The sequence below is a fragment of the Camelus ferus genome, chromosome 19, assembly GCF_009834535.1.
Source record: "Camelus ferus isolate YT-003-E chromosome 19, BCGSAC_Cfer_1.0, whole genome shotgun sequence".
Taxonomy (NCBI): Eukaryota; Metazoa; Chordata; class Mammalia; order Artiodactyla; family Camelidae; genus Camelus; species Camelus ferus.
This window is the reverse complement of record NC_045714.1, coordinates 28,644,128-28,671,053: the sequence shown is the minus strand read 5'-3', so window position 1 is coordinate 28,671,053 and position 26,926 is coordinate 28,644,128. Positions and strand designations below refer to the sequence as shown.

Sequence of the window (26,926 nt, the reverse complement as noted above, 5' to 3'; positions counted from 1 at the left end):
GTACCAGTTAGAATTTTTTCTTTTTACAGGTCCAACTTTGAAATGTGTGGAATTCTTTCTAAAAGTATTATATCCTAGCCTGGTTCCCTAAAATGGCTGATATATGAGGGACCGCTCAGAATATGCTGAACTATGGATTAAATGTAGAAGAGGGAATGCGTGGAGAGCAGTCGGCTGACCTTGCTTCTTCTGACCAGAGAGACTTTCCTCAGGATGTACACCCACAGGCCAATTGACTGACCAACATTTATTAACCATGTGGGAGGACATCTGACAACAGATGAGGAAAAGCAGCCCCTCTGATCCACTCAATCAAATACTTGCTGGACCAAACCCAATTCCATGATGACTGGAGCACCGGGCAGTTGCTAACTGCATTAGTCATTTCCATGGTGCCAATGATGCTGGTAGGAGCCAGTTATTTTGCTGTCTAGATTATCTGAAGGTTCCTTACACTAAAATGCAAGCATATCCTGGATACATTTTAACAATGAAATCTTTTGTTAGGCTCATTAGATAGTAAAGGAAATGCCTGAGTATCCTCTGCTCACCCTCTAAATAAATGACCGAGAAATGAAACAAGAAAATCTATATAGAGAATAAACTAACGAAAAAGGCAAGACAGCCCTCAGAGAACATGGCAACAACACTGATCTGAAGACCAAGCCTTGGGACATTTGAACAGCAAGGGCAGCGCAGTAAGCCCTGGAGACAGAACCTAGAATGGAACTTGGGAAGAAGGTTAGAACTGTTCCTGACTCAGAGGAAGCAAAGCAATACTGTCCATAGGAAAGCATCCCTGACTTAGGCCCTAAGGTTCCCACATACCCACACTGACAATCAGCTAACACCTACCACACACGAGAAAACATCACCAAGAGTAAGAGTTGACAAAATAACAAACTGGCTTTCTGCACCCACTGCACTTCATGTATTAGAATTAGCAGATAGGTACAGAATAGTTATGCATAACATATGAAAACAATTAAAAATGGAATAAAATGAGCATGAGTTGACTGTCCTAATTCCTTTGCCACCTGTGAACTGATTCAGAAGTAGAAAGTTGGCTTCAAAAATATACATGCACCCCAATGTTTATAGCAGCACTATTTACAATAGCCAAGACATGGAAGCAACCTAAATTTTGGCCATAGATGAATGGATAAAGAAGGTGTGGTACACACACACACACACAAACACATACACACACACACACACACACACACACAATGGAATACAATTCAGCCATAAAAAAGAATGAAATAATGCCATTTGTAGCAACATGGATGGACCTAGAGATTATCATACTAAGTGAAGTAAGCCAGAGAAAGACAAATACCATATCATATCACTTATATGTGGAATCTAAAAAAAATGACACAAATTAACTTATTTACAAAACAGAAACAGACTCACAGACACAGAAAACAAACTATGGTTACTAAAGGGGAAAGGTGGGGGAGGGATAAATTAGGAGTTTGGGATTAGCAGATACAAACTATATACAAAATAGATCAACAGCAAGGTCCTACTGTACAGCACAGGGAACTATATTCAGTAGCTTGTAATAAGCTATAATGAAAAAGAATATGTGTGTGTGTGTGTGTGTGTGTGTGTGTATAACTGAATTACTATGCAGTAAACCAGAAACTAACCCAACATTGTAAATCAACTCTAGTTCAATATAAACAAATAAATAAATATGAAACCTTTTAAGGGATCATGACACTTCATGGGTCATATTTTCTTGAATTTTTCCCCTGATTTTCCAAATTGTGCAGCATCTCAGTCAGCTATCCAATTATTTTACCTCAAAGATTTCCAGGCTTTTTAGCCATTGTCAGGTCCCTGTGGTTCAAGGCTTTAATTTTGGTGGTTAAGCGCACCTGGCCACATACAGCACATGCTGCTATCCTCAGCGTGTTATTCTGGGTCACATCCTCCCAGTAATGTTAGGGGCTGGACTCCCAGACAGCATCTTCAAACATCAACCCAGCCCAAAGATGACAGCTTTTTGAGAGTTTCTTCAAGATGCCAGCACCCTTCTCCAGAGAATACTTACTGTTTGTAAAGGGGTTGTCCTCTGGGCCTCTTAGTCAGCCAGAAACATAGCCAAGGGATAGGTTCTCAGATGGTATCTGAAGCCATCCTGACATCCATCCTGACAACCCTCTCCTTTGAGCTATATGACTCTTCATCAAGATGGGATCAAGGAAGTTGTGGACTTTTCTCATTTGCTATAGGTCATCACAGCATACAGGCTTCCAAGTACCGTTCTAGAAAACCATCAGGACCAGCTTCTCGTGTCCTTGACAAAAGACCGGATCTTGGGTTATCCCTATGTCAATAAATCCTCCCTGTCTGGCTCCATGTGGGTCTCACCCTCCCCACCATACACTCAGAGTTCACTCCCAAGTGGGTTTCCTTGGCTCTGAAGGCACGCATTAGTGAGGTACTTCAGTTTTCCAGTGTATATGCAACTTCTTCCTGGACAAAGGCTGGTACTTGTCTGCTGAAACATAGTTATACTCTACAGTCATCAGCTTGGAGGCAATGAGGAGTGGCAGAGAAAGATCTTAAGGAGAATGAGAATTATCTTAGGAGGCTGCAGGTGAGGTCCTTGTACAGCCAGTGGATGAGGAAGGTTGTTCCTTCTCTGGGAGGGAGAAGGGATCGCTTCTCCCTTCCAAGACCGTTTAGGGAAATTCAGGAATTCAAAGTTCTCAAGCTCATCCACCCAACTGAATTCATCCTGGGTCTCCGCCTCCTGGTCAGGGACCTGAGTCCAAAACAGGAGACCCTAACAAAGCTGTGTGTTCCTTTGCAGCTCTGCCAACCAGAAAGTCAGATCCTGGGTCTGAAATTCATCACAGCCTGCTCCTCAATGGCTAGAGATAAGCCTCCTTTAAAGCTGCCATTAATGTCCTCCGGCTTCAGAACATGCCTTAAATTGGCAATGAACTACCCTCAGCCTAACTTTTTTTCTGGCAGGTAAAAAGTAGTCAGCTTATTCCACAATCTGTATACTTATCATTGCGTGTGGCACCTGCTAGATACCCCAACACTTGACCATCTACCTCGGTCTTATCTTAATTTACTACAAGAGAAAGCTCAAATAATTGTGACACTGTTAATTCTCACTCCAATTACTACACAAAAATGTGGTCCCTATTGCTTTCAGACAGGTTAGTAAACCAATCCCCAAATCCTATCCACCGGGTATCCTTTCCACAACCACTTGTTTTAGCTGGGTTTCCTAGGGACAAGCATTAAGTGCTAATGTCTTCACTGGAATATGCAATCCCAAGGAGAGAGAGGAGCAAAAGAAATGAGGCAGAGAAGGATAAGAAGCAAGACGAAGTCCTATGTTACTGTTCTGGTCATTATGTTACCATAAACCACAAAGAAATACCAAATGCACCTGCTAAGTGACATGGGTCACCTCTAAACAGGCTGAACAGGGACACATGCAATGGAATAGGTCACCAGAGTGACAAGTGGAGAGGGAATTTATCTGCCTTGCTCCTTCTCTCTCCCACAGGAGCAAGCTGCTAAGGATGTAGGTGAGAGGTTTTCAGCCAGGTACAATTTTGTCCCCTAGGGTGACATTTGACTAGAGATATTTTTATGTCTAGAGACATTTTAGTTGTTGCCACAACTGGGAAATGCTATTGCCATCTCGTGAGTAGAGGCGAAGGAAAATGTTAAATATACTACAATACACAGGACGGCACAACAAGAATTATTCAGTCTAAAACGTCTAAAACGTTAATGCTACCGTGACAAAACCTGTCCCAGGTGATGGTAAAGCCAAGAGACCACGAAGAGGTACATGAGCTGTGCCTGCAAAACGACCCCCAGGAAAAAGACAGAAGGTGTGGAAGAGATCCCACAGAAGGGAAAACACAAATGGAGAACAATACGTGAAAAGATCTCAACCTCATCAGGAAACAGGGAACTCAAATCGCGCTAAGATGCCATTTCACACTCAACTGAGTGGCAAAAATTAAGACATCGAGAACATCAAGCACAGGGAAATGGGGTCTCTAGGGGGATTTCCATTTACTGCTGTGTTGGCCAGGGCTGTAAAGTGCCACCATCTCTTTGGGAAAGTGTTTGGTACTGTTTTGTAAAGTTGAACGTGTGCCCATTTGCCTGCGACTGTCCTGGTTTTAGTGCTGCAAATCCTGCATCCTATGAAGTTCTGCAGTTCCAGGCAAACTGGGATGATGGGGTGACCCACATATCTTATACCCTGGCAAACTACTCCTATGTATGGAGCCCTAAACAACTCTTGCACAAGCATCAGCAGATATTTAAAAAATGATCACAGGATTATTTTTATAACAGTAGAAAATGCAAATAGCAATGTCAATCCACAGGAGAATAAACTGTGATGTAGTCATACAACGTACCATTTTTTAGTTATGAAAATTAACTACAGCTACATGTAACAACATGGCTGAATCTTAGAAACAATCATTCAGTGAAATGAGCCAATATGTAGACTAGATGAGTCCGCGATCATTATTACAAAGCTTCAAATGAAGCAAAAATAAAACCTTTTCTAGAGATACATTCATGCTTGGTCCAATTTCTTTTTAAGCAAGGTGGTAAATGGTGGACAAATTTAGGATAGAGGTTACCTCTGGAGGGGAGGTGGGGAAATAGAAGAGAGAGGCTCTCTCTTCCCCAAAGAAAAATTAATGAACCAATCAATTATTATATCCACAGAGAGTGTTCATTGGATTTTGTATCTTTGCTATCAGCTTTGGTGGTGTTATTTATTATTTTGGGGGCTGTGTTATTTTCTGTTTATTTTACTTCTTTTAAAAAAATTCATCTTTATCTCACTCTGTAGCAATAGAGAACAAAGAAACAACAACAGAGTATTTGGGAGAGGAGAATGAAAGTAATACATTCCCCAAGCCAACAAGGGTGGGTATTTTGGCTCCATGTTTCCCAATGGGTCTTGACACCGTTTACTTCTGCAGCCAAATTCCCATTCTACCTCCAAGGAGCTGGAGATGCTAATATTAGCCTGTTAAGCCTCACACTAGAATTTTCTGCACCTGGTCACTTGGGAGAACACCACACTTAAAACACAGGCCCAGAAGAACAATGAAAGCTTAGGAAAACTCCAGAATCAGGCTATTTAATTCCCACAATTTAGTCTCAGAGTGAAGAAATCCATGAACTGAAAATTATCATTTCACACACACACATCCCAGTGGAAACACACATGCCCAGATCTCTCTATTAATACGTCCCTAATGTCAGTGGAGCCCAACTGCCTTACAGAAACCTGCTCCAGAAACTTGGCCTTGGGAGAGTCCAGAGCCTTGGAATTTTGGTTTGAAACTATAATCTAAAAACCTTTCATTCATTTCCACAAAAACCCACTCACTATGCTTAGCATGCTTCTGGAAGGTACATCACAGAAGGACATTCCCTCATGTCATCTGCATCATTGAAGTACCTCCCTGAAGCCACAAACACAGTCATATGCTGAAAACTTCTTACATTCAGGCCCACTCTGAAGCTCACCTTTTCTTTACAAGCACCTGAAGTACTGCCTTCCCTTCTTTCCTTCATCGGTCACTCTCTCTCTGAAACAGATACAAATCCTACCAACCGTTTCATAAGTGAAAAATCTTACCATTTTTCCCACTATGTTGCTACAGCAACCTGTCCACCCACCCATCCATCCATCCATCCACCCATCCATTCCTCCACCTGATTTTGATCATCCTTCCATTTGCTTTTCACTTTTTCATAAACATGTATTATTCTGCCTGCAAGTTAGTGTTTATTGTCTTGAATTCTGGTACATTTTATGTATTTCCTCTCTTTAATCTTGCTCTCTTTCTCTCAAGGTGCTTGCCTCTTCTTTGCCCCTCACCCCTGTCTGTCCTCGATTCCTGGTCACCTGACAGCATCATGGGACATCTTGTTTTCTGTGTCTTTGAACACATTCTAACCTCCTTACCTTAAACTCACTTCCTACCTTATTTTGGCTGCGGAACACCAACTCACCTAGTAAGTTTCAATCTAGATGTTTCTTTTCTTGGTAAATTTCAATCGAAATCTCCCCCTTCCTGTATCAACACCCTTTTGCAATGTGACTTTGAAAGCTCCTCTCACCAAGAGGTGGAATCTCTTTCTACAGCCCTAAAATTTGGGCTGGCCGTGTGATTTGCTTTGCTCTATGTAATGAAGCAGAAGTGATTTCCAAGCCTAGGATAAGAAACCTTACACACTTGCATTCACTCTCTTAAACCTTCCTCAGCCCACGGGAGTGAGCCTGGGCCAGCCTGCTGGAGAACTGAGTTGCCCCAGCTACGTTCAATCAATTACCAGCTATGTGAGTGAAGCCATCTTAGACTATCCAACCCCTAGACAACCTGTTAGCTCATTGCAGACAAATGAGTGAACCTACCTGAGATCAGCCAAATCTATCCTGGATCAGAACTCCTCAAGTCAACCATGGACTCGTGAGCAAAAATACATGCTTACTGTCTTAAGCTACTAAGTTATGGAGTTATTTGTTATGAGGAAACAGAGGATATTCTTCCTTGATCTTATTTAATAGCCGCAACATACTTCCTTCACGGCCCTTATATAACAGCTCATTTTCTTGTCTTTCTCTCCCACAGATGTGCGGGCTCTCTGAAAACAGGGGCGATTTGTATCTCGTATCCTAAAACTTAAATAGCACCTGCCAACTTTTCAACAAATGGGCATCAGAAAAACATCAATGATCAATTAGTTAATTAAGGATTACAAGGATGGCCAAAGATGATTTTGGAGGCAACCCAGAGTTGGAATCCCAAGTCTAGTTTCCTGAACGTGTTACTCCAGAGATTTTGGTTAACCTTGCTAAACTGTGCCTGCCCATGTATAAACTGAAGACTAGAGTAAGGTGTATGCTGCAGGAGTGTGGTGATCAGATATACATTCCCTTTGTCCCCATCTTCACAGAGTGAGTGTTCACCAAATAAGAATCAAACAATCACAGGTAAGTAAAGCACTTGGTATAGTACCTGGCTTAGAGTTACCCAATAAAAATGATTAATTAACGTCATCTATTAATATGACCTATTGAGCTCTATTAACATGATCATCACCACTGCTGTCACCCCTTGTAGGAGAAACTGTAGGCGCTCCATCCGTACCCCTCAGCCTGCATCACTTCTGTGCAGGCTGACCTGATGCTGGCTTCCAATGGCAAACACCTGGGACTCTGGCTGCCAGAGGTCCCCTTGGTCCACATACATGACAGGCCACCAGTGCCAGGGAGTTAACACCCTTCGATCCCACCCAGAGAAGCAGCCCACAACCAAGGCAGATGGGAGAGGGTGGCAACAGAACCCAATTTTCATGCCCTTGGTTAGGATAAATCCAACGTATGTTCTGTATCGTATCCCTGAATTGCCTAATGGGATTGTGTGCCTGTTGGTGACGGCAGGGATAAGGCACCTTTTCTGTCTTCTCTTCTCTTTCTTTCTCACATCCCTACTCCCCTGCAAAGGTGTACTAGCATCAACCCCCGGATACACACCAGTGTCCAAACTTTTTGTCTCACCATCTGATCCTGGAGAAATCAACCTAAAACAAATATTAGTCTTTCTGTTTTATTTTCTCTTTATTGCTTCAGAATCTAGTTACTTCTTCCAGGAATTCTGACTTCCATTTGAAAGCCTAGCATTTCAGTGATCTCTCCAGCTGACCAAAGAGTTCTCTCCAGCTCAGTGAAGACAAAACCAAACCCAGAATGTGCTTCTTGGATGTTTTCACCCTGGCTGAATTTTCTGAGTATATGAGGATAGGGTTAACATGCAGTTGATCTTGGGTAGCTCTGTGCTTACCCTGAAGGGCACCTGAAACCATGGTATTGATTCTAGGCCAAGACAGAGGGGAAATGTATTAGCTAGTGATTTATAACGTGCTGTTAAAAGTCCAAACCCGCCCCAGGCATCCTGTACCAGCTTGTCTATGCTGTTTATTGAAACTGTACAGATTGACTGTTCGCACCTGTTTACCTGTTCACAAGGCCTGCTTTTAGCTACCTGAGTTGTGGAATATAAAACACTCCTCAGTAAACTTGAGCCTTGGCTCCTCTGAGACACTTGAATCTTGGTGGTTCATAACCAGAAGACAAAGCACATCCTGTGTTGGAGAAAGGACCCTGGGGCTGGACCTGGAAGTCTCTGTCCCCTCAGATGTCTGCTGGACTTTCTTTCTCCTGCTGGACCCTATCCTTGGCCTTCATGTGCAGACTTGTGGGGTCTCAAGAGTCTTTTCAACTACCCGACACTATAACTGCTGCACTGAGGCACTTTTCTGACAACTGAAGGCTTTTGATAGGGGTCTGGAATGGAGGAGGGAAGGGTCCACATCATCTAAATTTAGAACCATTTCAAAAAGTTATGATTCTCGCAAAGCAGAGTCTTTTCTGAACTCTTAAAGTGTTGTTTGGCTGAGTTACCATTGAAACTCTTCGGAACACAGACTGGAGTTTGGTCTCTGTTCCAACAGCAACCAAGGGCTTCTTGAAATCTTAGACCCACCTGCCAAGGTCACTGCATAAGTTCTTGTCCTCTCACTGCTCCCCTGTGAGCTTTTCCCAATGGTCACACACTCTAAAATATGAAGCCCTGTCTGTGGAAAGCATTAGCTTCTCCGGCCAACATTGCTAAAATCCACATATTCCCATCTTTTAAAAAATTTATTGGAGTATAGTTGATTTACAATGTTTCAGGTGTACAGCAAAATGACTGTTATATGTATATACATACATTCTTTTCCATTTATAGGTCATTAAAAAATATTGAATGTAGTTCCCTGTGCTATACAGTAAGTCCTTGTTTATCTATTTTATATATAGTAGTGTGTATGTTATTCCCAAGTCTCTAATTTATTCCTCCTCTCCCTTCCTCTTTGATAACCATAAGTTTGTTTTCTATGACTGACTCTGTTTTTGTTTTGTAAATAAATTCATTTGTATCATATTTTTTAGATTCCACATGTAAGTGATATGGTATTTGTCTTTCTCTGTCTGACTTACTTCACTTAGTATGATAATCTCTAGGTCCATCCATGTTGCTGCAAATGGCATTATTTCATTCTATTTTATGACTGAATAATATTCCACTTTCTGTATGTATATGTGTGTGTACACACATACACACACACACATACATATACCACATCTTCTTTATCCATTCATCTGTAGATAGACATTTAGGTTGCTTCCAGACCTTTGCTACTGTAAATAGTGCTGCTATGAAATTGGGGTGAATATATCTTTTCTAATTAGAGTTTTCATCTTTTTTGGATACATGCCAGGAGTGGGATTGCTGGATCATATGGTAAATCTATTTTTAGTTTTTTAAGGAACCTCCATACTATTATAGTGGCTACACCAACTTACATTCCTACCAAGACTGTAGGAGGCATTCCTTTTTCTCCACACCCTCTCCAGCATTTATTATTTGTAGACTTTCTGATTACGGCCATTCTGACCAGTGTGAGGTGATAACTCATGGTAGTTCTGATTTGCATTTCTCTAACAATTAGTGATGTTGAGCATCTTTTCATGTGCCTGTTGGCCATCTGAATGCCTTCTTTGGAGAAATGTCTGTTTAGGTCATCTGCCCATTTTTTGATTGGGTTGTTTAGTTTTTTGATATTAAGGTGTACATGCTGTTTGTATATTTTTGAAATTAATCCCTTACATATTCCTGTCTTTTTTCTTTTTTTTTTTTGGTTGGGGGGAGGTTAATTTGATTGATTTTTTTAACAGAGGGACTGGGGAATGAACCCAGGACCTCGTGCATGCTAAGCGCTCACTCTACCACTAAGCTACCCCTCCCCCCCATATTCCTGTCTTTTAGGCACCAATTTTAAGTAATGTTTTCATTTTTTATTTAATTTCCCATTTAGGAATAATCCAGTGTGAAAATTTTAGTCTTGAAGTTATACCTGAGTAATTTAAGCCACTAGTCCTTTAAAAACTCATTAAATCCTTCTTAACCAGAAGACTACACTTCACATGAGCCACCTTTCTGTGGTTAAAGTAACACCTTTCTCAGAAGACAGGGACCATGTAGGAAGGAAGGGAGGAATTGCAGAAGTGTCTGGAAGGCTCGAGATTCCAAGTGTTACAAGATAACCTGTCTTAAACATAAGCTTTCAAGGCAGAATTTTATGTCTTTTGGCAATGTGACATCAACCCCTTCTAAGTTTCAGAAGCCACAAACATACACAGCATAAGCTGCTCCTTCAAACAACAAAATAAATCACCATTTTGACTATTGTACATCAAAACACAAATTACAGCATACCCTACATAGGAGAATTAGAATTATGTTTGGGGGTTCATAAAGAGCACTGATGGTCATCTAGTTTAATCGAGCTGAGTGAGATCCAAAATCTACTTTAGACCCATCTTTCCCCGAAGCCATGTCCCTAAGCCAACTCATCATCTCTTGCCTAGGTGACAGCACCCTGTTTTCCACAATTCCTGAGCCCTTGCCCCTTAGCTAAATAAAGCAGAATGGCCTTTTAAAACTATAATGTAAACTCACTCCTCTGCTAATAACTCTCCACCGGACAGACAGCTCTGTCTCCTCTGGAGTGAAATAAAGACACGTTTCCACATCTCTCCAACTTCTTCTACATCATGCTTCTCCAAATACTCCCTCAAAGCAATAAAGCCCTGCTTTCTGAGCCTTGAATATGTCTATCTGGATCCTGGTTCACAGTACATGAAAGGTCCTGGCCTCAAACCTTTACCCAGTTGGCTCTTTTCCATCATTCAACTCAAAATTCTCTGAGTGATCTGACACCCAAACTTAAGTAGCCCTTCAATCATCCTTTATCTCATTAACCTGCTTACAATGCTCATAAATATTATTAAGGGCCGCCAGTTTCTTTTGCATTTATTAAAGTTGTCCCTTGGTATCCAAGGGCGATTGGTTCTAGGACCCCTGCAGATACCAAAATCCAGGGATGCTCAGGTCCCTTACATAAAACGGCATAGTAAAGTCAGCTCTCCATATCTAAGGGTTCCCCATTCATGGATTCAACCAACCACGGATCGAATCCATGGATGCGGAATCCGTGGACACGGAGGGCTGACCCTCTTTACTTATCCCCTCCCACTAGAATGTTGGCTCCTTCAAAGCCTTTTTCATTCAGTATCATATCCCTAAGTGCCTAGAACAATTTGCAGGCACAAAGAAGTCACCCAATGGATATATGTTGAATAAAAAAGGTACTTTTCTGTTTTCTCACCACTGCATAATTTAAAATAAAATTTTAAAGGGGGAAAAGAACATAACATAATTTATTCCCCTACCTTTTTTAGGATGGCTGTGGAGGAATCTGACTCCAGAGGAGTGTGGTTATTTCTGTTCTGCGACTTTTCGTTTGTGTTCTTCAGTGCCTTTCATTTCTCCTCAGTGTTCATTTTGGCAAGAGGTGGAAGGCTTTTGCCATAGAGTATTTCTGCAACGACATGGTACCAACATGAGTCAAAACCCCTCCAGCATTACGCTCTGTTGAAAAAGAAACCCGTAACCTCATGTACTTCGTTCTCCTCTGTGCTGGACACCCTTTCTTCACTGTTTCAATCCTTTTCTCAGACATGCAGCTTCTGATCTGCACCTTATTACCTGGACACCCCCAAGCAATGTCAGGCTCCCTGGAGCATAGCCTGCCTCTGCCACAGTAATTCTCTCATCACTCCACCATGAGTCCGTCTCTCCCACTGATGCCGAGCCCTCTGTGGACAGAACTGAGCCTTTGGCCCTTGACTCTCTGGGGCCTCGCCCAGTAACTAGTAATTATACAGGTTTAAATAGTTGATTCTTATTATTCGTAGTAATTATGTTCTATAAAGTTGCCACCAACACCAAATTAGGGAGGTGGAACCAATGCTCTGGGAGGAAATACAGGAGTAGGTTTCTCCTAGCCTCTGGCCCCAACACATCCATCATTCCATCAATGAATAACCTTGCATGGTTTCATGTGTGTTTCCATTTAATTTTTTTTTGCTTGTTTCTATTTTTTAACTTTATTTTTTATTTTTTAAAGTGACAGTTTCTTTTTATTTATTTATTTTGGGCTGGGGGAGATTAAGCTTATTTATTTATTAACAGAGGCATTGGGGAGTGAACCTGGGACCTCGCACATGCTAAGCACACACTCTACTCCTGAGCTATACCGTCCCCTGTGTTTCCATTTAAAGACACCTTATTTAATAGATAGTGTTGATTCATTAACATTCAGCCCACAGCCAAGAGCACTGTAACTCACGCCTGAACCAAGCTTACCGAAAACATGTATTTTCTTCATAAGGCACATCACGGCTGCCTTGCAGTTGGGAACACGAGAGAGCACTTTGGCACTAATGCTGGGGGACCCTTTCCAACCACAAAGTCACCAACAAAAAGCACAAAAATGTAAAACAGAAGAAAATACATTATTCATGGATTTTGTAATGAGGACCAATGGAATAGACATTGGTGAATCCTATGCAAAGCTTATGGTTCAGTACAGCACTGCCATTTAAATGAGTGAAAAATAAACACTATTAATAAGGTAAAAAGAGACTAAGGCAGATTTCATATGCTTCATGAAAGATCCAGGAGCTAAAAGCAGTTACTCTCTCCTAGTCTATTAAGAGGACAAATTCCAGATCCCAGTTCTTTTCTTTCACTTGATATGAATCACTGCTCATCCAATTTTCAGACAAGCCCGAAGAAAATTTCCCTGAAAATAATTATAGGTTGATAGTCCACCTTATCCACTGTGGGACAATCCAAACAGCTCCCAGAAGACAGCTCCATTTTTCTCCTTGGATATAAGAAACACTTGCTTTTATTTCATTATATGCAGCAGTTAACTGGAGGTACACAATGTACACACTTAGCAGGCTTCTATTTTCTGTAAAAATGCCAATACTTAGTGACATAAACAGCGAAAGTATCACACTTCACACTTTAAATATCTACTTTCTGATGCATTTGAAGGACATTTGAGACTTCCTTAGGAATACAGATTTATGGTTTAAAACTGCTGCAAAAATTTTCCCATCAAGATGACTTCTCCAAGTTTTAAACTTGGTTAAATTTAACCTTGATTTCTTTGTAGTTCATGGAAAGACATTTGTTGGTAAAATCACCTTCGCAAAAGCATGCCCTACATTTTAAACTTCCATGACTGGGATCAGTGATTTGCAGAAGGTGATGTTTTGCATAGGTAACAAGGAATAGAAGGACGGTTCTGAAAGCTCAGTTCTTATGTGCTTTTACTTTAGTTCAAAATCAGCTAAAACATAAGCAGACACAATTTCCTTTTAAAGTCTTGTGAGAGTTTCTTCATCTATTTCAGATATCAGAAGATAAGTTACCTTGTTGGAAAAATGCTGTTTCAAGATTGACACCATATATATGGGTCTACTGCGTAACAATAAGATCAATTTATTTTATAAATTGATCCAGGAAAATAAAATAAACTAAATGCATCTTTTATACTTTACTAGTACCATTATATTACATTTTCTATATAATTAACCAATATTTACTGTGACTTGACTTTGTAAAAATTTAGATTTTAGATTTATTCTGCAAAGAACCAAATTAAAAAAAAAGACACCATTAACTTACTTTAATATGTGCCTAGAACATCACTAAAACTCTCAAATTTTTTTCTTTTTAAACACCCCACTAAGAAACCTTTATTTATGTATCTCTGATAAAGCCAAATTGCCACTATTGATCTAAAAAAAAAAACATTCTGAATGTTTAGATAATAGCTATTCCCCTCTGAACCTGTGGATAATGTCCATCTTCATATGAGGTACTGATGCCAACTAAATTTCATATTTGCATTTCCAAATTTCTAGAGGAAGAGTTGGTTTCAACAGAGGTGGCTCTGCCTTGTATTAACGGCATGATTTGGGTCAATTCATTATTCCTCAAATTTATTTATTCATCTGAAAAATGGAGATGGATGCCATTTTCTATAACCTAGAGTGGGTCCTTACAGTAAAGTGAAAATGGTCTGTGTAAAGTACCTGGCCAACAGTGAATAGCAAAAAACGTTAGTTCTGGTTTTCATTAAGCACTGTAGATAATGGAATTTAAGCTCTTAAAGCCAAAGTACAATGACCAGTCACCTGCGGATTATTTGAAAAAAATATATTTCACCCACATTTTGACTTACCAGCAAAACAAGCATCTCTATGGCTGTGATATACGTATGTGTTAAATATATAACTCTATATCTCAAAGATTCTATTTTATATAAAATGGAACAAAGACTTACCATCAATTGTACTAGAACAAACAGTTCAAGTCCCTGCACATCTTTTTTTCTCCTCTTATTCAAAAATGACAACACTTAGGCAGATGCATTTTAAAGTGGTTTAGACCCACTATGAAACAGGACCATCAGCCCTGCAATCTGAGAACGTCTGTTACACCATTCACCCTTTCATGCACTTCGCTAGTAACAAGAAATGCAAGTCTGTGAATGGTAGGTTTGATATGTGTGGTCTGCGCTATTACGTGAGAAAAAACAGAACTTTTTTTTTTTTTTTCCTCTATGAGAATTGGCTATGACCTTGGCCTCATTAACGCTGAGTTCTGGCCAAAGGAACTCCAATGGGTTATGAAATCATGAAAGCTGCTAAATCCTATCAGGCTAAGTCTTCTGACAATTCTGAGGCATGGGGGTAAGAGGAGAAAAAAAAAATGGATTATACAGAGAAAACTTAATGCCCAATGAGTTTCTAAATCTGTTTTATTTATTTAAACTAGGATAGAACTTTCCACAAGAAGTTAATATGGATCCTGCTTTCTGAAAATGTATCTTTACCAGTGTGCCCTTTTTAATAGCATTTCCTTTGTGTGTACTTTAGAAGGGAGATAATTTATATTTTCAGTGAGATGCTATGTTCCTTGTCTAACAGGTAAACTCTAGGTGCACAAAAGGCTTTCATTACCAGGCTTGACAGTGGAAAAGCCAAGCAGAAAACAGGCTGGCAGGGATAGTTTAATATAAACCTCCTCTGAGGGGTTGAAAACATCATCACATTTGTTCCCTGCTGTTCGTCTGCCCCTCTGTGATCTCTGTCTCTATAATAAAATATTTATAGCCAGAGCCCAGCATCTCTGCCTCTTCACTGTTGGAATAAGGTGTGTTCTGCGTTCACGGGAGAAAAACAACATAGAAACTCTACAATTTGAATAAATAACGTTGAGGGGAGTAGTGAATCTAATCTACTCAAAAAGGGATTTTCCTTCATTCAAAGCCAGATAAGGGTGACATACGGGACTGCATTTTTGCAGTAAGTCTTTACACTCTTGTTTGACTACACCAAACTCTCTCTAGGGCAACTTCTTGGGAACCTACAGAATTATTCGCTGTCTTTGGATTTCCTCAAATACAATCTGAGTGTTATTTTGCTCTCTTTTCAGGTAATAATTGACTTTGATTTTTAAAAACAACTTCGCCTTTTCCTACAGGAGAATATCCTGTTTGACAGTGTCTGACCTCCATCTACAAGACATTTCCCCTGAGTCAATGGAAGGATTGAGCTTTTCAAGACTATGAACTATAGGTAATAGTCTCATGTTACTGCTTTTTTCATCTGGAAGAGAAGCTTGTAATGTACTGGCTTTTATTTTAGGAGGAACTATTCCTTGTGCTGAAAAACCAAGCAAACAATTAAACTTGGGTATGTTGGTTTTCTGGTCCAACAGAAAAAGCACTTGAAGTTTCTACTTGCTAGATACCCCCAGGGTCTAGCCACACTGGTGTGGACTTGCCTTCTGAACCTGACTGACTAAATCATTCTGTGCCTGGGCCTCCTTGTCTTGAACCCACAGTAATGACAGCTTGGACTCACACAAGAGCACGTACTCACAATCTTCAGATTAAATGAGATGACGCACATGTAAGAACTTGAGATCCCTGAGACAACTATGCAACGATGTCAGTTGAGATCAGTGCTATTCAGGCAGCACAGGCGAAGGATGACGACAGTGGGCACTCGGGCGGTAGTGGTGGAGACAGTGAGGAGCAGTCTGACTTTAGGCAGACTTTCAACATACGGTGACTCTGATGGGTTGGCTATGGTGCAAGAGAAGGTATTCCAGCCCGAGCAGCAGGGTGGGCAGCAGTGCCCCTCACTGAGCTGGGAGACAGCTGGAGAGGAGATTTGAATGACACCTCTGTCCCTTTGGGCTGCTATGACAAAATACTTCCAACTGGGTAGATCATAAACACCAGAAATTCATTTCCCGGGGTCCTGGAGGCTGGAAGGCTGAGATCAGGATGGCAGCGGTGTAACTGGGGGAAGGCTCTCTTCCGGGCTGCATCCTCACCTGGTGGAAGATGGGTGGGATCTCTTTCATAAGCACATGAACCCCATTCCCGAGGCCTCCACCCTCGTAACCTCATTGCCTCCTCAAAGCCCCACCTACTAACACCATCCTCTTCGGAGGTTAGAATGTCAACACGTGCCTTTTTGTGGAGGACACCAACATTCAGACCATAGCAAGTATGCTGGTCAAGAAAAATCAAGGGTTCGGTTTTGGATGCCAGGATAGACTTATTGCAAAAAAACTGCCCCAATTCCTCATCTTTCGCTGTATCCGTGCTCTTCACTGAGTAACTTCTTAGGTCACCCTCTTGGACTATATTTGGCCACGTGGCTTCACTTGGCCAACGGGACACAGCAGCTTCCCTATATTTTCAAGTGCTTGTTTTTTTTGTTTTTTTTTTTTAATTTTTCTTTCATGTCTACCCGTTATCATGCAAACATGTCCAGGCTAGCTAATGCATAATGAGAGACACAAGAAAGGAAGTGGCACAGCCCTGGCGATAAGAACTTAGTAACAGAAACTGAATCATAAGTAAAAGAATGCGCTGCAAAACCCAGGCTTACTCACTTGTCTTGGGCCATTCCAAGAAAAGCCCAGCCTGGTTAACTGAAAAAAAAAAATTTTTTTTGTTTCTTTTTAATTTATAATGCAAGAAAGTTTATTAAAGTTTCTGGTACTAGAAACTGCTGTTTTTAAGTGTTATTGTCAAATTTGAGAAACTTCTCTCAATAGTAAGATTTCAGGGCATTTCAGGATTTCCTTGAATGGCCAACACTCACTTAGCTACTAGGTCGTCATCAATGTCCTCATTGCCTTTGCTTCTGATACTTCCCTGTAGCATAAGGAACAAAGATAAAAGTATCGTGAAGCCAATAAAGCTTAAGGCTCAAGGCCACTCACTTGTTCATGGACATCAAGGCTCTGGGAAGGACCTTAGCAGTACATTCACATGGTCATATAGTTTTCCAAATTATGCCAACTTAAGATATTTTAACAGCAATATTGGCTAAGACAGCTATCTGCATTCTGACCTCCAACATCACCCTTCTCTATGTGTTGCATGGGGTTGGGGTGTCTATAGTCATTTGGGGCTCCAGCTTAGGAGGAACTTGAGTTGGGGTGCATTTGGTTTATAATCAGTGAGATATATTTATGTGTTTTGCAGTCAATTTCCATGACAGTTCGGTTTTTGCTAGTCGTCCCAATGCAGCAATGGCTCCTAGGAAGTCTTCAACACCTCCAAGGACTGACTGACACAGCATCACGGCACAAAGACCCAGGACCTGAAAGCATATTGCAATAGAAGTGTGCCCTGCAGCCCTGGATGTAGGTGCATGGGGGAAGTCTGCCTTTTATAAAGCTCCTGAAACTTTGCAATAGGGATATAGCAACACATTAAATATGCTAAAATATATTTTCAAAGATTCACAAAACTTTTGTTTAGAAAGTTGAGATAGTTTGAACATACCATTTAACTGCATATGGAAAGTTGCTTTGAAGGTATCATTAAAACAAGAGAGAAATTAAACCTCTTTGCTTTAATCATAAGAAGGACACCTTTTATATCACCTTTAAGAATAGATGAAAAACTTTTTAAATATTGAGTATGAAATGAATAATTAAATGATTAAACCAATAGAAATTGTTCTGACATCGAAGAAGCCTCTTGTACCAAAATAGTTTTCAGATAACATCCAAAGCATTCATTATGAGGACAATTGTGAACAGAAGTAACAGACTGTTTCCTGTTTGATAATTCAGTTTATAAAGAAGAGTGAATCATATGAACACTGGGAAATTTTTCAATTCTTCAGTTTGACACAAAAGAAGATAATAAAGATAACATAAAATTTATCATCACAGTAAGGGAGACAATGACATGCCACTGGTGATGTGGTTCATCGATTTAAAGAGTATTAAGATTAGTCATCGTACAAGCAAACTTTAAATGCACTGAAATCTTAGGGCTCATATATTCAAGAAATGTGGTAGACGTTTTCCAAAACTTGATAATTCTAAAAAAAGTTTACATGCCACTACTAATAATAAGATGTGATACCCAAATACACTTTTCTAAATGCCAGCAAAAAACAAATTTTAATCAGACATCTTAAAGGAAAGGCTGTATCATGTTTCCATTTTCTCTACAGAAGGATGTTTCAAAAGAATGTTTATATTTAAAGGTAAAGAGATAATCAAAGCATTTTGAGCCAAAATGCATAAGGGGTCAAGGTATTAGAGAGGTGGGGTGGCAGTCTATTAATAACAATATACTGCTTTTCTGTTTACACCAGCCAAGACATGGAAGCAACCTAAATGCCCATTGACAAATGACTGAATACAGAAGTGGTGTGTGTACACACATACACACCATCTATATATATATAGAATGGAATACTACTCAGCCATAAAAAAGAATAAAATAATGCCATTTGCAGCAACATGGAGGGGCATGGAGATATCACTTATATGTAGAATCAAAAAAAAGAAAAAAGGACACAAATGAATTTATTTACAAAACAGAGACAGACTCAAAGACATAAAAAACAAATGTATGGTTACCAGTGGGGAAAGAGGGTGATGAGGGATAAATTAGGAGTTTGGGATTTGCAGATACTAACTACTATACATAAAACAGATAAACAACAAGGTCCTACTGTACAGCACAAGGAACTATATTCAGTACTTTATAATGGCCTATAATGAAGAATATGGAAAGAATATATATATAAGAATATATATAAGAATCACCATGTTTTACACCAGAAATTAACACGACATTGTAAATCAACTATACTTAATAAAAAAATTACTGCTTTTCTGATTTTGTGATGTTTGCACTGTTGTCTTGTTAACTTTGTAATTTGTTATGACTTATTACCTCATTCTAAATATTCCCACTCTTACCTAATTTTGTATCCATAGGCACACCTTCTAAAGTCATACATTTTTAGGGTTATGGGTCTTGTTTGCTGGGCCACTGGTTATTTTTCCCCAATAAGATTGCTCAGAAGTTTACATTTAAAGAGTCATCCAAAATGTATACATGAAGCACGACTACAGTTCAGTCAACGCAGAAATGTCATCGTGAAAAAGCAGCAGCCTTGCCAACCCTGCCTCTCCAAATGATGGCCACACACAGCAACTTCACTTCTGGAATTCGTCTTCAACTGGGTGGTTTGTTTCAGTAAACTGAAATCTTGATAAGGGTAAGTGATTCTAAGTGAAACTGATGTCAACCACATGCATGACAAAACGGAGTATAGGAATTAGTCTAAGCAAAGAAAAGTATAAACACAACTTTGATTACATGGCTGAAACAAAGGCAGCAGACGGATGGATTTTTATCAAGTACTTAAAGTGTTAGTGCCCAACACAGAGCAGTCAGCTATACACTAGAAAGTACAGAGCTGTGCCCCGGAATACATCTTTCAATAGAATAGTAAAAGTACAAGTTATGAGTTTTGAATGACTGACCCAAAGATGTAACCATTTAGAGTCTTTTTGAATTTTTTGTTTAACTTAGTGTAGTTACTAAAGATACATGGCCTTTGTTTTCTTTCCAGAAATTCTACGAACTCTAGGATTTGATACTGTGAACACCAAACACACATACACTTCATTTAGCCTACTGTGACTGAGTCACACTTTGATTTTTTTCTAATTAAGAAGAAAATACAGTGTTTACTAAGAGGCAAGAAAATATCATTTATTTAAAATTTTTTTTGAAGCAATGGCAAAACTGGCAAATCAAGTATTATCAGTGGTACACTCTGTGGTAGAGGCTGCAGACAGAAGACACAAGGGCAAAATCTCACTGTTCAACCAAATACATGCTTAAAATGTTTGAAACAGGAGGTATACAACGTTGATATGTCTTACGACTGGTGATGTTAACCTTGATCATTTGGTTAAGGTGTATCTGCCGCATAATGAAATGTAACTATCTTCCCCCCTTTGTAATTAGTCAGTATCTTGGGGGTGATGCTTTGAGATGATGCAGTTAGCCTGTTCTCCACCAACTTGAGCCCGTTCATTTTAACGTCTATCAGCGGATTGTGTCTGCAACAATTACCACTGTGGTATTTGCCTAACGGTAATTTTCTGTTTCTCTCATTCTTTTGCTAGAATGTATTTTAATTCTATTTATTAATTGGAATCCTCCCACAAAGGGGACAGTCCGTTCACCCCATCTATTTGTGTATTCAATTATTTATTTGTATCAGCATGGACTCAGGGCTATGTATTTTATTCCACGGGTTATAATCCAAAACTCTCATTATGTATCTGGCTGCTCACATTGCCCTGGTTTTGGCCATTTGGAACTCCTTCTGGTTCATGTGTCCTTTTGACAAGCTCTTGTTCTTTTTTCAGTGTGACCTGACGTTTTTGACAACACAAATGTTCCCAGCAATTCTCCTATTTTTCCCCTGCCCCAGCCATGGAGTCAAGTACTTCTCCAAAGGGTTTGGGGTCCTTTTATTGCACAATGGTGTTTAAAAATCAAGACCTGGGTGCTAGGTATGCTCTTTGCCACTGGAGTGTAATTGATTTTAGGCTCTGTCAGTGAACAGAATTAGGAACCTATGTGTGTATTCCAACCCATGCATATAGACACATTTGTATTCATGCAGAACCTCAATTTAATCACGAAAAGGCATCAGACAAGTCCAGATTGTGGGACAGTCTACAAAATAACTGACTAGCGGTAGGGAGGATACAGCTTAGTGGTAGAGCACATGCTTAGCATGCATGAGGTCCTGGGTTCAATCCCCAGTATATCTATTAAAAAAAAAAAAAGATTAAAAGACACCTTCTTAAAAAAAGTATCTGACTAGCATCCTTCAAAAGTATCAAGCTCATAAAAAATAAGGAAAGAATGAGGACATATATTAGATTGAAGGAGAGTAAGGAGACATGGCAACTTAATATAACTTGGTTTTGAACAGAAAAAGGACATTAATGGGAAAACTGATGAAATCAGATAAGGTCTGCACCTTAGTTTACAGCGGGAGTTGGCAGAGTACACAGTTCATGGGCCAAATCTGATCTGCCACATGCTTTTGAAATAGTTTTATCGGAATGCAGATACTCTCATCCATTTACATGTTGTCTATGACTGTTTCTGTGCTACAGTGGCAGAGTTAAGTAGCTAAGCAGATACCTAAACTAGTTACTATCTGGCCTTTTACAGAAAAAGTTTGCCAACTCCTGGGTTAGTCTTGTAGCATTTAAAAATTCCTATTTTTGGTAATTGCACTATGGTTATGTCTAATATTAATATTAGGGATGCAGAGTATGGAAACTCTGTACTATTTCTGCAACTTCTCTATAGTCTAAAATTATTCCAAAATTAAAAAAAAATTAATTGAATTAGGCGCCAATATAAATACAGGAAATTTTACATAAATATCCTATATTTGTGTTTTTTTTTTAAAGTTAGGATGTTTTATACCATTGCCCAACAACTGAAACAAAATGAAAGTTGGGACTTGTGGATAATATTTGTGTCTGATACCACTGGTTATTGACTCAATATTCATTTTGATGGCATCAGAACCCTGATTTTTTTGGCATGTAGCAGCATTTAAAAGACCATATTTCCTAACCTTTCTTTCAGCCAGGGACAGTCTATGATGCATAAGAACAATTGTTTTAATGAGATTTTAAGGAAAGCTCAATAGAATGGGTCAGAAGGCTGGCATAAGCACTACTGACCCTTCTCCCTTTCTACTGCTTCTTGCCTGGACAATCAATGTGATGCCTGGAGTGTCAGCAGTCATCTTGGACTATGAGGTGAAGACAGAAGTCATGTATCCTTCCTCTCTTCAAGTGGGGCTCAAAGATAGAAGAAGCTTATGGTAGATTTACTGTGGCCTAATTTTTCATGCATCCTTGTATTCATGCCCTTTGCAATATCTCCTGTCAAGAGGTGGAAACTGTTTCCCAACCTGTTTAATTTGGAATGGACTTATGACTTGATTTGGCCAAGAGAATGCAGCAGAAATGTCTGAGCATCAGGTCTGAACTTAGACCTCAGCAAGCCTTGAGTGGTTCTCCTTTCTCTTGAAAACCTGTCACTGATATGTGAAATATCCCATGCTTAGACCATGATGAGAGGTCATGTGAACTGAGACCCAGTGGTCCTACCTGAGGACATCCAAATGCCAGGGCTCCAAATACGCCAAAACCCAGTCAAGATGAACACAGCTACTTACTCAGCACGATGCTGACTGCAGGTGCAGGTGAAATGTCAATCAACACCAAAAATTCTCTCTGCTGTAGACTTATGAACAATAGTTGTTCTTTTTGTTTTATGACACTGAGTTTGGGCTGCTCTGCTATTCAGTGGTAGTGGCCTGATAAAGAACCTGCATCTCTGATGCCCATGGACTCACCACTGCAGCCTGAGACCTCTTGCCTGAGGTCATCTTTTGTAAGAAAGCGAGAAAGCCATCTTGCCTAAACCACTCTAATTTTCAGGGTGTCTTACTTGCCACCAAACAGAATTCCTAAGTGATATGTACAGGGCATGAGCTGTCTACTTTTCTACAGTCCCCTCTCATCACGTGTCACACATTTATGTCACCTGCCTTGCCTCTATAGCACTTGAATGAGTGACCTGTTCCACAAGCCACTCTTTTGAAAAAGAGGAAGAAAGGTGATCTTTCAGTCTCACTTTGTACTCAGAAGTGCATTTAACTTAGTGGATTTCTTGTAAAGGGAGCATATTAGAGGACAATTACATATGTTTCTTTGCATACTCATGCCATACCCAAACCACCTGAGCTGGAGGCCTGTGGCTCAGGACAGCCGTGAAAAAGACCCACAGGATCCCAAGGAAATAACTGAAATGATGTTTTTTTTTTTTTTCTTAGAAAATTTTAAAGCTTATTAAGATCATGCTAACCTCCCTTATTGTCAAGTACTGCTAAAAGTTCAATAAAATCCCTTTAGATGAAACATTTCTCTTTAAAAAGAGCAGTATAAACCTAGTTTCAAACTTTATCAGAACAAAGATTGAAAATTCATGTTACCGTTTCCATATATATGGAATATCTACATACTGTTTCCATATATATAGCCGTATGTGTATGTATGTATATGTACATGTATATATACACATATGGCTATATATCTAGAGAATCTGGAGTTTCAAGCAATTGCTAATCACATTCTTCTAAAAACAGTCATGGAAACATAATGTACATGGAAAGAAATTAGCTACACATATCATAACAGCAGACTTAAAATTATTAATAAACATGGTGACTATTAATAAGTGACAATCTATCAATTAAAATATGAAAGAGTAATTAACAGTTTATATCACCAATAAAAAGTAGTATAACCCAACTTTATCCTTTTATATTTACTATTTTAAACTAAATGGCAGTCTTCATCAGTAAAATTACCACAAAGATACTTCAGTTTATAACTAGTATTTCACTGTGTGTGTTTTCAGAAAAAAATTTTAAAGAGTCACTTCTCCTATGAAGACCTCTTCTTTTTAACAATACTCTGTTACATAAGAAACTCAAGAATGTTAAAACCATGTTTTAATTTTGGTATTTATCATTTCATTCTGCATCACAAACCTTTAACAAGAAATCTACAAATATGTGCATGTTTAAGAGTGTCATGGGCTCTGAAGATTCTTTGTACAAGGTAAAAGCTCATAATGAAACTCTGGAAAAGATATGATGTGGATGTGTTCTGACCCAGCATGCTGACTCCCATGGAATGAATACACAGGGACACACACAGTAAACTGCAGACCCAACAGGCACTGTTAGCCCAAGCCAGTGATTACCTATTTCATTAAGCTGTTTATTGCTGAGTTCAAGTCCTTAACCAGCTGCTTTTCTGTGCTAACCCTTGATCTCCTGGATAGGGACTCAGCCTCATCTAGTGAAAAATGACTGGATTTCATGTATGTCAATGGTTGATAGGAAATGTTTCACAGAAACAAAGCCCAAAGGTCAGAACAGGGAAAATTCCTGTGTAATATATAACAAGAAGCAACTCAATGAGGTCCGTGGACACTTATCTAATGGCAGAAAGCTTGGGTGGATACTACTTTGCCAAATCTCAATGCTGTATGCAAAAACTGGGGCTTTGTTCATCAAAACATTTTTGGTAGACCATATATCCTTGGTGAAGAAGCAAGCACTATAGCAGCTCTGCCCAAGAGAAATATAACATGAGCCACAAATGTGATACACATATGTAATTTTAAAATTTCTAATAGCTACATTAAAAAGGTAAAAGAAATAGGTAAAATTAATTTTAATAACGCATTTAAAACCAGTGTACTCAAAATATTATTTCAACAGTTATCAATGAGATATTTTCATTTATGTTTTCAGAATAGATCTTTGAAATCCATTGTATATTTTATGCTTACCACACATCTCAGTTTGGAGTAGCCACACTTCAAGTTCTCAACAGCCACAAGTGGTTAGTGGCTCCCATACTGGGTATTACAAGTCTAGAGTACTCTATGACTTAGTGTGATGATTTAAAGATCTTAGGAGTAACAGTAACTAGAGAAGAAAAAGATGAGGTTTCAACTATAATGGATTAATTAGTTTTTCCAAGAACAATTTGCTACAAAATTGTACTGTAACAATACAAAAATTGACACCAACTAGCTGGGTTTTTGCTTTAGTTTTTAAACATGTTAGTTTTAAAGCAGATTCTTCACAGTATAGAGGAAGTGTATTGTCGTAAATTGTCTCACTTATAACTCAAATATTTTGTAGGTATATGAATTATTGGGACATTAAAGTATGCTAAAATAAAACCTATTAAGCTTTAGTTAAACATCCCAAGCATGCAATGAAACATTTATTTACACCCTGTAACACTGGATAGTAAAACATAATATAGAAAGTCTGAAGTGAATATAAAATGTCAAAATTAATAGCACAATTTTATAATCAGCTTCCAATGCAATTATTAGTCTTTAGGGTAGAATTCATTCACATTAAAAATTGACATGCAAGGATTTTCTCCAGCATCAAATGAGGTCATTAAGAAAATCTATAAATTAGGTTGAATAGAAGGTATAGAGGTCAGGTTGCACATTAATAAGCCATAAAACATTTAGATAAAAATTAAAGCTGTGCAGAAAATTAAACATTTTTCTGAAAGTTTTAAAAACAGCTTATGTACTCTAAAATCAATAAAATATTTCAAGCCTTAAGGATGTAAAATACCGGATAACTCAGTAATAATTAGAGTGTGTGCTTCTTAGGGTAGATTTTAATTTGCATTCCATGAGATTGTAAAGCAAATAATTCTCACGAAATATAAATGACAAAAGTTATGCATTTAAAAAATTCTGATTATGAATATACAAACAGCTCATACAACTTAACAAGAAAAAAACACAACCCAATCCAGAAGACCTGGGCAGAAGATCTAAGGGCAGAAAGATCTAAACAAGAATTTCTCCAATGAAGACATACAAATAGCCAATAGGCACATAAAAAATGTTCAATATTGCTAATTATCAGAGAAATACAAATCAAAACTCTAATGAGGTAACACCTCACACCAGTCAGAATGGCCATCATTCAAAAGTACACAATCGATAAATGCTGGAGAGGGTGTGGAGAAAAGGGAACCCTCCTAAACTGTTGGTGGGAATGTAATTTGGTGCAGCCATTATGGGAAACAGTATGGAGATTCCTCAAATACTAAAAACAGACCTACCATATGTTCCAGTAATCCCACTCCTGGACATATATCCAGAGGGAACCTTAATTCAAAAAGACACATGTACTCCATCGTTCACAGCAGGACTATATACAATAGCCAAGACATGGAAACAACCTAAATGTCCACCGACAGATGACTGAGTAAAGAAGATGTGGTATATTTATACACTGGAATACAACTCAGCCATAAAAAATAATAAAATAATGTCATTTGCAACAACATGGATGGACCCGAAGACTGTCATTCTAAGTGAAGTAAGCCAGAAAGAGAAAAAAAAATACCATGTGATATCACTCACGTGTGGAATCTTAAAAAAGAAGACACAAATGAACTTATTCACAAAGCAGAAACATACTCACAGAGATAAAAAACAAACTTACGGTTACCAAGGGGGAAAAGGGATGGGAAGGGACACAGTGGGAGTTTGAGACGTGCAGATACTAACTACTATATATAAAACAGATAAGTAACAAGTTTCCTCTACATAGCACAGGGAACTGTATTCAGTACGTTGTAGTATAATGAAATATGCCACATAATGAAAAAGAAAATGAAAAGGAATGTATGTATGTATGTATGTATGTATGTGAATGACTGAAGCATGTTGCTGCACACCAGAAATTGACACAACATTGGAAACTGACTATACTTGAATTTAAAAAATAAATAAATAAAAATAAAAACAGGGAAATGGCAAAAAAAATTCCTCTGATTATATATTAAGGTGTCATTGTAGAGAAATTGGAAAAACATAGAAGTAAAAAGTAGAAAAGAAAATCACTCAGAATACAGCACTGAAGACA

The 26,926-nt window shown here is 38.9% G+C and overlaps 1 protein-coding gene across 1 annotated transcript in view; it reads right to left on the bottom strand.

The window, feature by feature from the left end:
• The window catches only part of PAK5 (p21 (RAC1) activated kinase 5), a 245,165-nt gene that overhangs the window by 125,226 nt on the left and 93,013 nt on the right, over nucleotides 1-26,926 (bottom strand). Inside the window, exon 3 of the mRNA XM_032461833.1 lies at nucleotides 11,363-11,511. The gene's annotated coding sequence lies outside the window, so the exon portion shown is untranslated. The remainder of the gene's footprint in view (nucleotides 1-11,362; nucleotides 11,512-26,926) is intronic.